The following is a 13,287-nucleotide window of genomic DNA, read 5'->3' on the forward strand; positions in this document are numbered from 1 at the left end:
ACAGCCAGCTATGAGATCTCAAGATGACTCAGGCATGGGGGTCTTTTGTCTCCTCTTCCCTAATGTGTGAGGAGAGTACAGTCCCCTTCTGGATTGTCAGAGGGTGTGGTGTGCCCTCCTTCTGCGCAGGGTCAAGCCTCAGAGAGGTGACAGGTAATGTAACGGGCAGGGGCACAACTTGTACAAAGTCAAGTTGGAGGGAAAAAGGTGTGGGAGGACAGAAAGCAGAGGTTGCAGCAACCTAGTCAAGAGAAACCCAGGATGAAGTCACAGTATTTTGAAAGTAAAGTACCTCGGGTTGGCTAGAGGCCAACGCCCTGCATAGCGGCCAGTCCCGCCCCCCAACCCCAACCCCCGAGCCTCAGGACTCCTGACAGCCGTGGTCCAGTCATCTCCCGCTCACTCTGCCTTTCAGTCCTGAGCCATCTGTCCCCTTTACTCCTAACATAATGATTATTTTCCTGCCCCCAGGAATATGAAGTGGCAAAGCCAAGTCTCTTTCTAAACCTAGCAACATCAGGACAGAGAAATTTAGAGTCCCTGCTTACTGCCTCCAGGGGGCGCTGTCCACTGTAGTCCTGCAAATGTCTGAGACAGGTATAGATTGAGGCTTGGACATGAATGATTCTGTGTGTTACAGTGCAAAGAAAGCCAGCCCGTCATCTGTCCTCTTTCTACGTTAGTTAACCTCAAGTTCCTGACTATGGCTGTAGATCCCTGACATTCTCTAGAATTCTCCTAGTCCTTCCATATAAATTGTTGGAGAACTAGTTCAATTCTAAGGCTCCCCAGGCAAAACTCAGATTTCATCTCTGACATCAGCAGCCATGTAACCCAGACTTTGCCCTCCCAGAGCCTCACTTGCAGAATGAGATCATAACAAGGGACCCCATGGAGGCCAAGTTCAAAGAGTGTTGGTGTGTGCACGGTGTAGTCCCGGTGACAAAGAAGCCTCTTAAATGGTGGCATGCCCTTCTCTGACTATCAGGTAAATCACACTGCAGACCTGAGACTCAGACAGGTGTACTTGTCCAAAGTCACACAGTCACTGAGGATAGCACAGGGCCATCTTGACACCCTTCAGTTGCCTAATAGTCAAAATATCTAACTGGTGAGGCACATGCCCTGGCCAATCAAGACGTCACCACTGAGCTGACCGCTAGGCTCTCCAGCCTCCATTCTCACATATCCCACCCTGTCTTTCTTCCCCTGGAAAGTCCAGACTCTCTCAGGAGCAGCATGGCGGGCCCTGGGTCTTCCTTGTACACACCATAGCTGCACCAGACTCCAGGAGAGAATTACAAGCAGGGCCTTGGAGCTCAGACTCTCTTAAATGGCCAAAGAGGCGGCAGGGGCCTGGAGCCCTGAGGAGAAAGCTGAAAGTGGAGGAGAGGCTGCTCACCTGGGAACAGGGTCTGGGGTTTTCTCCACGTTGTTGTTAATGTCCTTTTCCTGTTTCAGGTCAGCTTGGTAGGATTGGACTCTGAAGAGAAATTTCCAGGGGCAAGCCATGTCTGTGACTTTGTGCTTCTGCTCCAAATCCAACGTTCTCTATGAGGCTGAGGAAGGGGAGGGAGGCTGTGAGGTGAGGTTGAAGATGTGCCTAACAGAACAGAGCCTTCTCACACAGCCTTCTCACAGGTACTAGTGTCCCAGAGAAGGGAGCCCAGCTAAGGCCCAGCTAAGGCTTGCACGATTGCGTTCTCTCTGTGCTTGCACTCTGGGGTTTTATCTAGGGTTGGAATCTCTTGGACCAGACTCCTGTTCTGCAAAGACACACAACAAACTAATGGGATGACTCAGGATGCCGCATAGCCACCTACCAAGGACAGCAAGCATCCACAAGCCTCCTTAGGAGAATTCAGTTACTCTGGGCAGGAGTTTCTCCTTGGCCTCCAGCAAGGTGGGCCAGAGCTGGGATCACTACTGGAGGAGTGTGTGCACCTGCCTGACCCTTCCTGCCACCTGCTGAGGAGAGAGAGGAGCAAGCAGCTGTCATTAGTACCCTTCCCCCGGACCTGCCCTTGGGACTGGCACTCGAGGCTTGACCACCGTTCCTTTGCTTTAGGAGTCGTCATGCATCCTAAGCCAAGGACACTCGGTCACACGTTCCTTCTTTGTTACTGGAGGAGAGGTCAGTGATCTGTATAAAAAGCACTGAACTTTCAAGGGTTGAGGTTACATCCTTTAAGAAAAAGACAAGAAAGAGAAAGAGAAACTGCCCTGGGGGTATCTGGTCCTCCCTGAGGAAAGATGTACTTGGAAGGTACAAGTGGGGACAAGAACTCACATAAGGGGGACAGGGAACCTCGGAGTCCCTGGATCCTACCCTGAGTTTCCCTAAATCAAGTTAGTTAACTGAAGCTCATTTCTTCGCTCCTAAAATGGAATTAATAATAACCATCTTATCAGATCTGGGGTGGGGAAGGGGCATTCTCATAAAGACGAGCAAAGCAAGCTAAGTGCATTAAAAAACTCTCAGCAGGGTGTCCCCTTGCCCCATTCTGAACTTTCTAGAAAGTTTATCCTTTGTAATATAATCACCACAGTAAACATTTGTGGAGAAGAAATCTGACCACACGCCCTGTTCAACTGGCAGGCAGACCCTCCTGTGGTGGCGTGTCCTACCCCTTCCATATCAGCTTCAGTCCGTCCACAAAAGGGGGGGGGGAGAAAGTCTGGCTTTCTGAGCTTTCCCAAACAGGAAGACACTCCTAAGAGCAGCTGTCCCCAACACAAGACTCACCTTGCAGTTGACTAGGCTACTCTGTGGAGTGAACAGGACCCGAGCCTGAGGAACCTCAGAGGTGTCTCACACAGCCCAGTCCCTTCACCAAGGTGGCTGAGAAGTTTCAGACCAGTGATACTGTGTCCCGTGGGGGTGGGGCCAGAGTCTTGGTCTTCAGCTCCCTGCAAAGCTGTGGCCCTGGCAGCAGCCATCAGGTATTTATACCCTCCATGCTCTGCACAGCTATTTTGCATAAAGTCACTGTTCCCCAAGGGATAGTCCCCAGTTGGGTGTGCAAGTTAGCTCATTCACGATGGCCACTCCTAGTCTGTGTACTATGACATCACTCTGTGGTGTGTCCTCAGCAAGGCCACCTCTTCCTGGTACCCAGTCCAAGGCAGTGGCCCCCTTGGCAGCAAGTGGCCACTTCAAAACTGGGACTCACTAGGGAGGGAGGCTTTTCTTAGCTAAACCACATTCCCTGGCTTGCAGCTGCTGCGGAATTTTGTTCTGGGCACGGAGCTCTCCGGGTTTCCAGTTTGCAGCAGGAGTCCAGAATGCTAGGAAATACTGGCAGTGTGGAACGTGCTGGAAAAAAAGGTCCAGGTTCCAGATGACCAGTGAGGTTAGATGGTGCCAGTATTCCAACATGCCCAGGAAACCTTCATCGGGAGGTTTTCTAGAAAGGATGGAAGGCAAGCTGTGGGAGCAGAGGGACCCCTGGGATGCTGTCTGACTGGCATTCTCCACTAGTAGGAAGTTAGCTTGGGCAGGGTAGGGGGCAGGGCTGTGTTGAGTGCAGCCTTTTTCTTTTCTTTTTCCCTCAGTGGCGTTGTGTGTGACTTCTTATCTACAGAATTATAATGTCCTACCCAGGTGTGGTGGCACAAGGATTAAAGAATCCTGGGATTCAGGAGACAGAGAAAGGCAGATCCCTGAGTTTGGGCCAGCCTGGTCTACAGAGTGAGTTCTAGGACAAGCCAGGGCTACACAGAGAAACCCTGTTCTGAAAAACAAACAAAAACTAATAGATTATAATTTCCTACAATGCTTGGAATAAAGCATTTATACATGGCATGGAATTTTCCATTATGAAAGTGAAATATTGACCGTGTTAGGGGAAAAGGAACAAACAGAAAGAGGGAAAATCCCCCTGGCACATCCTGCCAGGGTCCACTCATCTTCCCATGGTTCCCAAATCCAGCTCAGCCTCGTGTGTTGCCTTTGTCTAAGGTACACAAACCAAGAGTCACCCAAAAAGTGCGTGGCCTCAAAAGTTGAGAGAACGAATACATTGTCGGTTGAATAAATGAATTACAAATCAGGTAGCTGGGCCGGGGACACAGCTCAGTTGGGTAAAGTGCTTGCCTTGCATGCACAGGACCCAAGTTCAAACACTGGGCGTGGGCTGGTGAGATAGCTCAGCAGGTTAAGGAACTTAGCGTCAAGCTTGGCCGTCTGAGCTGGATTCCTGGAACTCACATGGCAGAAGGAGACACAAACTCTCATAAATTCTCTCCTGACCTCCACTGCCGCACTGAACACACACACACACACACACACACACACACACACAGTGAGCTTATGGATTTCAGTATATCAAAGTCAGCCTCCTTTCAGGCTTCATCCAGGTGAGCCTTCCCCGCAAGCTCAATACTTGGGAAAGACTGAGCCTCTAATGGGGAGCACAAAGTCTAGAAAAAAGAATGGATGATTAAAGTTCAGAGTGATAGGGATGGCCTGGCCCTGAAGAAGCTTGGTCCACATTGCTGGATGGACACATGCAGGAGCAACTACACTAGAGTGAGGTTTAGAAGTTTGCCATGACGGGGAAGTGGTGGCGCACACCTGCAATCCCAGCACTTGGGAGGCAGAGGCAGGCGGATTTCTGAGTTCAAGGCCAGCCTGGTCTACAGAGGGAGTTCCAGGACAGTCAGGGCTTCACAGAGAAACCATGTCTCAAAAAACCAAAAAACAAACAAACAACAAGCAAACAAAAAGGTTGCCACGATGGCATCCCTAGCCCCTGTTTATGGTTCCAAACATTACAGCTATACCTGTAGCAAATTATATGAATCAACCCCCAAACTCTATGAAAAAGATACGATAATGTCCCATCTATAGAACCTTCCAGAGTCTCATCTACTCTGCATTGGAATACCTGGCAGAATTCTGTTATTTAATATATCCAGAAAATCTGCTATTGTGACAGAAGAGATTTGGGGGTCATGAGAATGAGGCTCCAGGATGTGTATGGCGTATCCTTGCCTCAACACTGTGACCTGCCGGCCCTCTTAGACAGACACACACACCTGGGGTGGGGGCGTCTCCCTGGCCTTCTGCCCTGCTGCTAATGTTCTTCCACAAGAAACCTAGGCTGGTATGGAACCCACTATCCACAGCACAGTTCTTAGGGCTGCCTTCTGTGGCGACTAGCCGCCCATGGTCTTCTGACTCTCTGGAGGCCTGAGAGCCACGGGCCTGGAGGTTAGGTGAGTCTGTGTAGCCACCTGAATGACTGGTGCTGGCTCAGGGTAAGGGCGTGGTGGCTGTTTCTCCTTTCTGTCACTCTTGTGCATTCTGGTCATGCACACTAACCAGCTAACCACCGGGCCCTGTTCCGGTGCCTTTCCAAATCATCCAGCCACTGTGGTGATTGGTGCAGGGGACAGGACTTGGGTCCGTAATGACTGTGTCTCCTGAGCACCAGGCTTTGAGGACATGGCTAGAAGAGCCTGAAGGGTCCTGGATTCTAGTGGTAGCTCCACCTCAGATCAACCGTGTAGACTCAGAAAAGTCACCCTTCCTCTCTACACTGGACCACTCCCGTGACAAAGAGTGACAGCAACCGCTCACCTGACTGGTGCCCCCCCCCTTGCCTTTTTGTGTGTGGTACCTGGGAATTGAACTCAGGGCCTTCCCCATGCGAAGTGAGCACTCTATCCCTGAGAGACATCCCTAGATTGTGTTTGTACTTTCTGTTTTTCTGTTCCATCTGCCCAGGTAGGGCTTGAACTTCCGGTCCTCCTGCCCTAGCCTCCTAAGGAACCCACGTACAGGCCAGTGTAGTCACCACAGAGCCAAGGATGACCTTGAAGCTCTGTCTTCCTGCCCCACCTCCTGAAGGCTGAGATTATGCCAGTGCAGGCCAGACTCAGCTGGTGTGGAGGCTCGGATTGGACCTGGGACTTCATCCTAAGCACTCCCCCCCCAACTGAGCCACACCTCAGCCCCTCCTCCCAGATACTTTAAGTCATTTCTAGATGATTTTTTAATACCAAATTCTGGGAAAATGCCATGTGTCACATTGCTATACCATATTATTTAGGGATTAAAGACTCTACCTGTTCACTATAGATATATTGCAACTTTTTCTCTTTTTGGCCAACAGTTGGTAGATTCTGGGGATGGGGAGCCCACGGAGGAAAAGGACACACTGTGTTCAGGATGTTGTATGGGCATCCCCACAGTTCCACTGTTGAGGAGGAGAGTAAAAAAACAGCATTAAGGATCACAGTGGCACAAAGAGGTTGGGAGACTCACCACAGTCACACAGCATCCAGCCTGTGAGGCAGAAGGCGCCATGCCCTTCTGCTACCCACCCCCACATGCTTCTCTCAGCAGGCCCAGGGCTAATGGAGATTATCATAGGTTCCCCTCTCCCAGTTGCCCACAGCTCCCGGGCCTCACAAGCGCCTTCCCTTGGTGCTGCTCACCTAGCAGCATTCCTGGGCCTCTTCTGATGATGGATGTGGCAGGTGAACTCTGCAGGGGCCAAATCAAAGTGTACTTTGAAGGGCAGGTGGAGAAAGGTAGGCCCCTTGGGGGTGGCAGTGGGAGTCCCAAGGTAGACAGTCAGGGAGAAATGCCCTCCTCCCCCACCACCTAGGCATCTCAGGCATGGCACCAACAGTACCCAAACTGGAGTCCCTTCACTCCTCCATCCTAGGATAGGTGACTATCAAATAAAGTAGATCTGTCCCTGATAGGATCTGAGGGTGACGAGTGCTAGCTGGCCCTCTGTGATCAGCAGCTTCAAAGATCTTTCTGCAAAAAACCAACCAAACAAAAAAACCAACCAAACAAACAAACAAAAGAAGTGATTCGAGGGCTGGTGAGATAATTCAGTAGTTACAAGTATGTATTTGCATTCTAGAGGACCTAAGTTCAAATCCCAGCACTCATGTGAGATGGCTCACAGCTACATGTAACTCCAGCTCTAGGCGATCTGACACCCCTGAATACCTGACATCAGGAGATTGGCACCCCTGAATACCTGACATTAGGAGATTGGCACCCCTAGCTTCCTTGAATACCTGCACTCATGTACATAATATTCCCACACATAAATATAATTTAAAACCAAAACAAAACAGAGGCCAAGTAGCTTAGGCTTGCTGGGCAGGGCCTTAAAGGTTCCCGCCTTTTAACCCAGTAACAGTCGTTTCAAATGGTTACTGTGACTCGTCTCACGTAACACTTAGAATTGGGGAAGTTAGGCAAGGTCCCAGTGCATAGCTAGTGTCGTCTCTTTTCCCTCTCCAACCTCTCATACTTATTCTGACAGACAGGACAAGGCCTGAAGGTAACTTGGGTTCAAGGCCTGCACCCTGGTACCCCTCAACTGCCTCTCTTGGCACGACCCCCCCCACGGTTATGCCAATCATTAGAATGCATACAACAAGCCCCACGTCCTGTGTGAATATCACCAAGCCTGTGTTTCCACTCACCGGGGAACCCTCCAGCCTGTTCCCCTGATTTCAGAATCAAAAGTGACACTGAAGCATGCCACCAGCCCAGGGAACCCAGCTTATCACGGTAGAGTTGAGGCTTAACTCAGACCTGAGGCCTGGGATCCTTGCTGACGCCCAGAGGACTCCCTGACTTCACTGCAGGAAGGCACACAGTAGAAGGACTCAGACCACAGTGGGACTGAGGAACTGGTACAGCTGAGTGGATCTGCTTAATGTCCCCTATTGATGGCAGCTCTGTGTGACACTGTAACACAGACAGGCAGAGTTCTTATCCAGGAGGGGGACAAAGGAGCTGACTCCCGGAGCCTGCCTTGGCAAAGTACTGCCCCTCACTTTCAATTTGTAGAGGGATCTGAACCCCCAGACAAGTGACTGAGTCTTGAGGGAAGAAGGAACAGATCCAGGTTTCGAGCCTAGAACTATGTGTGTATTTATGGGAAGCCTGTTAAGACCCAGCCAGCACAGTCCTTTCCTCAGATCTTCATGGTGATACTGGAAGGCAGGTCAGCCTCATCCATGCAGGCTTTCCGCCCATGCCACCCAGGCTTTGAGGCAAGAAGCATCTGCCATGTTCTTCTGGCTTTCCTGTGGTTCTAGCAGTGTTCAGCTTGAACACTGCCCAGGATCAACACACTGCTCTGACCATGGCGTGATACCCAGTCTCTGGACAACCGGTAAGGTTATGTATGGTATTGCTCCATTTTGCAGGAGGGTTAGAGAAAGGGAGAGTCTGCTGGCTTACAGACCATGGATGAATCTGTCACAGCTCCAATGTCGGAGCATTCCCAGATGACCCTCTGTGAGGCACTGCACCCCCGTGACCCTTGACCTCAGGCAATGCCACTCACTCACATGCCTTTGGGAGCAGGGACAATCAGCATCTGAAATTCTTTTTTATTTGTTTGTTTGACAAGTTGGTTTATTGAGACAGGGTCTCATGTAGCCCAGGCTGGCCTGGAACTTGTGTACCAAGGATGATCTTGAACAATCCCAGGACTTGGGAGGTAGATGCAGAAAGATTGATGTGAGTTCAAGGCCAACCTAAACTACATAGCAAGCCCTATCTTAACAACATCAATGACAACAACAAAAAAGTGAAGCTGCAGGGTCTTCTTGAAGGCCATGTCACGTGGCTCTTAGGCTTCCTACTGGTTTCCAGAGCATCCCTAGCTCAGGCCAGCCACAGCAGGAGTAGTAGTACCACCACTGGCTGCCTTACAGTTCTGTAAGCGCTGTGGTTTGGCTCATCCTCTGTGCAGATGGCCGAGAGCTCAGTGTGGTCTGTGTTCCAGTTCTATCCTGCAAGTGAACTCAGCTGAGTCCCTCTTCCCAGCCTCAGTCTCAGTTTCTTTTACTGAAAAGGTAGGACCAGCAAGCTTCAGTGCAGGGCCTTCCGGGGACTACGTGAGGTGAGGGCTGCCAGGTCCCAAGCACTTGGTAGACCCTGGTTCCCATCCCCAGCTCCTCTTGCTGGACTCCTTCCCACCGCTGTCCTCTCTCAGCCTCCTGGACGCCTGCACCTCATCAGGAACTAGAGGCACTACCATCCCCTGTGGGTGGCATACAGCTGCCTATCTACATCTTCACCCCTGTATACAGTAGGCACTCAGTAAATTCCCTTATTGATGACATTAATTGCAAGGTCAGTATCTGGGTGTGCCCGAGCTTCTTTGAGGTCAGATAACAGCCTTCTCTCAGAATGATCAATGTGCCTAAAGCAATACAAAGGGGACGTAAGTGACACATTGGAATATTAATTTTTGATCATTGAAATATCACTTGACGTGATCACTGCTGTGACAATTGACCGGCTCTCCGATTATGGAAGAAGACAGTTTGACCCAGGTGTGGTGGCAAACACTATAATCTCAGCACTGGGAGGCTAAGACAAGAGGACCGTGCAATGGCTGTCTTCAACCGTCCTTGAGTGGCTAGGCATTCTTGGCTTTCCATAGTGCTTGTGCCTCTTTGGTTGGGTTGCATAAACCCTGTGAGCTTCCTTTTCGTCAGTTAAGATCTTCTGAAGCTCTCCCAGGATGGGCTAAATGTCTCAAAAAAAATATAGACAAATGCTTTTCAGATATATATTTACTTAAGGGATTGACAAGATGGTTTAAGAAGCAAAGGTGCTTTCAGTCAAGCCTGAGGACGTGAATTTGATTCCCAGATTCCACATGGTGGAAGGCGAGAACTAACTCCGGCAAGCTGCCCTGTTTACACACACACGCACACACACACACACACACACACACATACACCTATACATACATACACACCCCTATACATACATACACACTTATATGTGGACACACATATACATACACACACCTATACACACACATCCCCCTATATACACATGCACACACCTATGCACACAGACACACACAAATGCATACACATGTGTACACATATGAACATATAAATAAAGGAAATGCAGAAATGTTGAATTATGAAAGCAGGACACAAGGGGAAGTAGAGGAGATGTTTCCACACTTGTGTAACCTACGGCATGTCATGTGTCTCACTTCAACCTCATCCTACTCATCTGTCAAAAGGAAAAAGACAGCACAGCAACTTTCTAGGAGCTTCCTGACTCATTTAGGAGCCCCGTACCTGCCTTCCCTCCCTGGGCCCCAGCCTCTGAGCCCATGTCATCTGTTGGATGACCAGCTGAGGGCCTGAGTCACACAAACTTTTGCAACCAAAGTCTCTTTTTCTGTCATCTTAGATGACTTGGAGTTGGTGGAAGAGGTGGGGTTTTTGTTGGAAATGCCCAGGCAGCTGTCCCGAGGTCTGCCAACCTCAGGGCAGACCAAGACATGGTTAATTCTTGCTTGTTGAGTCCTTAGGTTGTGTTGTGTGCCGCTGCCATGGACTGCTACAGACTGGATGTCGGAGGCAGCCTGCCAGCTAGGGCCAAGGGTTCAGCCAGGTATGTCTCTAAGGGCCGATTTCTTTTCTTTTATTTCAGTGCTGTGACTGAACTCACAGATTCACATAGACTAGATGGTTAGTGCTCTGTCCCCAGCTAAGACCTCAGTTTCTTGTCAACACCCTTCCTCCCACCCCCCAATCGGCTCTCTTGCCTGCCCTCCACTGGCCCTCAAGGTTGAGGACTAAGAGCCAGGTGACATCTGAGGTTTGATGACTGAAGGTCAGGTGCAGGTAGAGTATCTGGAAGGTAAACGTGGGTCGGGGAGTGGGAAACGGGCTGAGAGCATACATACAGTCAGCAGAGGTTCTCTGTAAATGATGTACCACCAGGCACGTAGAGTGTGGCCCTCAGGGGGAAGGATGAGATGACCAGATGACTTGTCCTATCTTCAGGGTGGCATTGGCCTCTGTCCCCAAGAAATCCAGAGCATTACAGAAGGAGGCTGCTGGTGCAGGGAAAGGTAATTCCTCGCTGTAGGCAGACCTGCCTTCCGTGGCTCTGGAAAAACCCTCCAGCCTAGAGTCACAGAGAGTGAGGGCTGGCAAGGTGCTGGAATGTGAGCTGTGAACACATTGAAGCTACAGGTAGCCTAGGGTTAGATCAGAAGGAGGAAAGGAACTGAATGACTATGGACTGTGTGTTCCTAACTGCAGGCTTTTTTGTCCTTAGAGTCGTGGGAGGGACCTATCTATAACAGGCACACTGCGGGAAGAGTGTAGCCCCTCCTTCATCTGCAGCACTGATACAGCCCAACACGGTGCTCCCTGCTTTACTATGGAAGCCTCTGGTTCCATGATAAAATGCAAAAGCAAACAAGACTGAAGGAAGGGAGCTGGAGGTTTGAAATGCCCTGCTAGCAGCCTCACGGGGCTTCTGGGAGGTCGAGGGCTTGGCTAAGATCCCTGGGAAAGATGGAAAGACAGACAGGATACCTTTGCTCTGCTTCCCACGCCTTTAGCAAACGGCAGCTCCAGGGTCGAGAGCCCACCTGTCCCGCGTGGCATACAAATTTCACACCATGGAAGGGGGCTTGCTACTCCTACGACCTCTTGTGGTGGTAAAGGGTTAAAGGCCTAAGCAACAGGCTCAATGCCCACTCCCTGATCCACACAGCAAATCCTTTTGCCTGTTCCATTAAACAGCAATGTGGGGAGGACCAGGAGTGTGAAGTCTCCCTGAGCCTTGGGGAGGGGCTTGTTGAAGGGAGGACCCACTGTGCAGAGTGGAATCCTGCCCCCTCCACCCTGCGCTCTGCTCGGCAGGCACATTCCTATCCGGGCACAATAAAATGAGAGAGAGAAGAGACTGTAGTCCCCCTTGGAGACAAAGGACTCTTCAGGACTTAATTAAAATGCCCATCAAAGACGAGCCAAGACAGGGGCTGAAATGAAGTTAGTTAGCTGGAGTGAACATGTTCCAAGTCAATTTCATTCCACAGGCAACCATGGGCTTCTAACACTGGAGAGGCCCAATCCATCCTCAGTTCTATCTCTTCCACCACAGCAGCTGGGGGGAGGGGCTTCTGAAGATGCCCAGTTCCTGTGTAAGTAGCTGGAGAGTTCAACCTTTGGGCTCTCAAGGTGGTGGGGCTAGAGAGGCTGATCTACAACTGGTACCCAATTAAAGCGAGTGGAAGAGAAGGCTAGAGACCCCGATTTTACTGCACTAAGCTTTAGCATCACCCTACTGTTGGAGTAAGCCCATGCCTTGAGGCCTCTGCAGTTGACCCGTGGAGAAGCAACTTTCCCTCTAAATGACCCACAACTCACCGCACGCCATCTTTGTTCATGTGTTACCTGTGGAGTGCCGACCCCACATTCCCTATTTATTTTTATTTGCTTATCCATTTGTTCCCTTACTAATTCATTTCTTTTGTAGTAGCAGAAATGAAACCCAGGACTTAACACCACCAGAGATCTGTGCTACCATGGAGCCACGCCCTGATCTCCCTGCCATTCTTAATTAAAAATCCCAGCCCTGAGTAGAGCAGCGGTGGTGGTGCACACCTGTAATCCCAGCACTTGGGAGCAGAGGCAGGAGGATTTCTGAGTTTGAGACCAGCCTGGTCTACAGAGTGAGTTCCAGGACAGCCAGGGCTACACAGAGAAACCCTGTCTCGAACAAACAAACAAACAAACAATCCCAGCCCTTCTGCCTGACCCTCCTCATTCCCTGACCCTGTGTTCTGCATCCTCCCCAGAGTTTCCCATCCCACCTTGGATAGTTCGCTCACTTGTCCACTGTTTCTTCCCCGCCCCTCTTGAATGAAAGCCCCCAGAAGAACGGAGTTTGCTCCGTTACCAATCCCATACCAATGCAGAAGGTTTAGTACCTTCACAAAGAGTTGTTGAGTAAATGTGTGAATTAATATGGCAGAGAAGAAATAATTCATTAATTTTACTGGACCCCAAGGATATGCCCAGGTTAACAGAGCTGAGAGATCTGAAGGTGTCTTATGCCCAGGTGATGCCAGCCTGAAGGCTGGTGTTCAAGAGTAACACACTCCTTCATCTTTAAGAGCAGTGTCCCTCATGCCTACTCTGGGTTAGCCAAGTCTGAGCCCACAGACGTGTTGTTCTTGCTGTGGAACTGGTGGGAAATCACACACACCCTCTGCCTCATTTTGGGTTCAAGAGCTGCTAGCTAGCTGTCCTGTCCCTTACAGATGACAGTCGCCGCCTAGGTTCACATAACAGCAGCAACCCTGGGAGAGGTTGGGAAAGGCCTAGTAACAAGACATCTGTCTGGAAAATTTGAGTTCTTGGTGTGATGTGTTTGGAACCTGAGCCCACACATTTTCCCTATTCCTGACAAAAATAAACCATGTGGGGACTGGAAATAGATGGGACGTTCCCAGTTGCCACCATTGC

The sequence above is a fragment of the Apodemus sylvaticus genome, chromosome 10, assembly GCF_947179515.1.
Source record: "Apodemus sylvaticus chromosome 10, mApoSyl1.1, whole genome shotgun sequence".
Lineage (NCBI taxonomy): Eukaryota > Metazoa > Chordata > Mammalia > Rodentia > Muridae > Apodemus > Apodemus sylvaticus.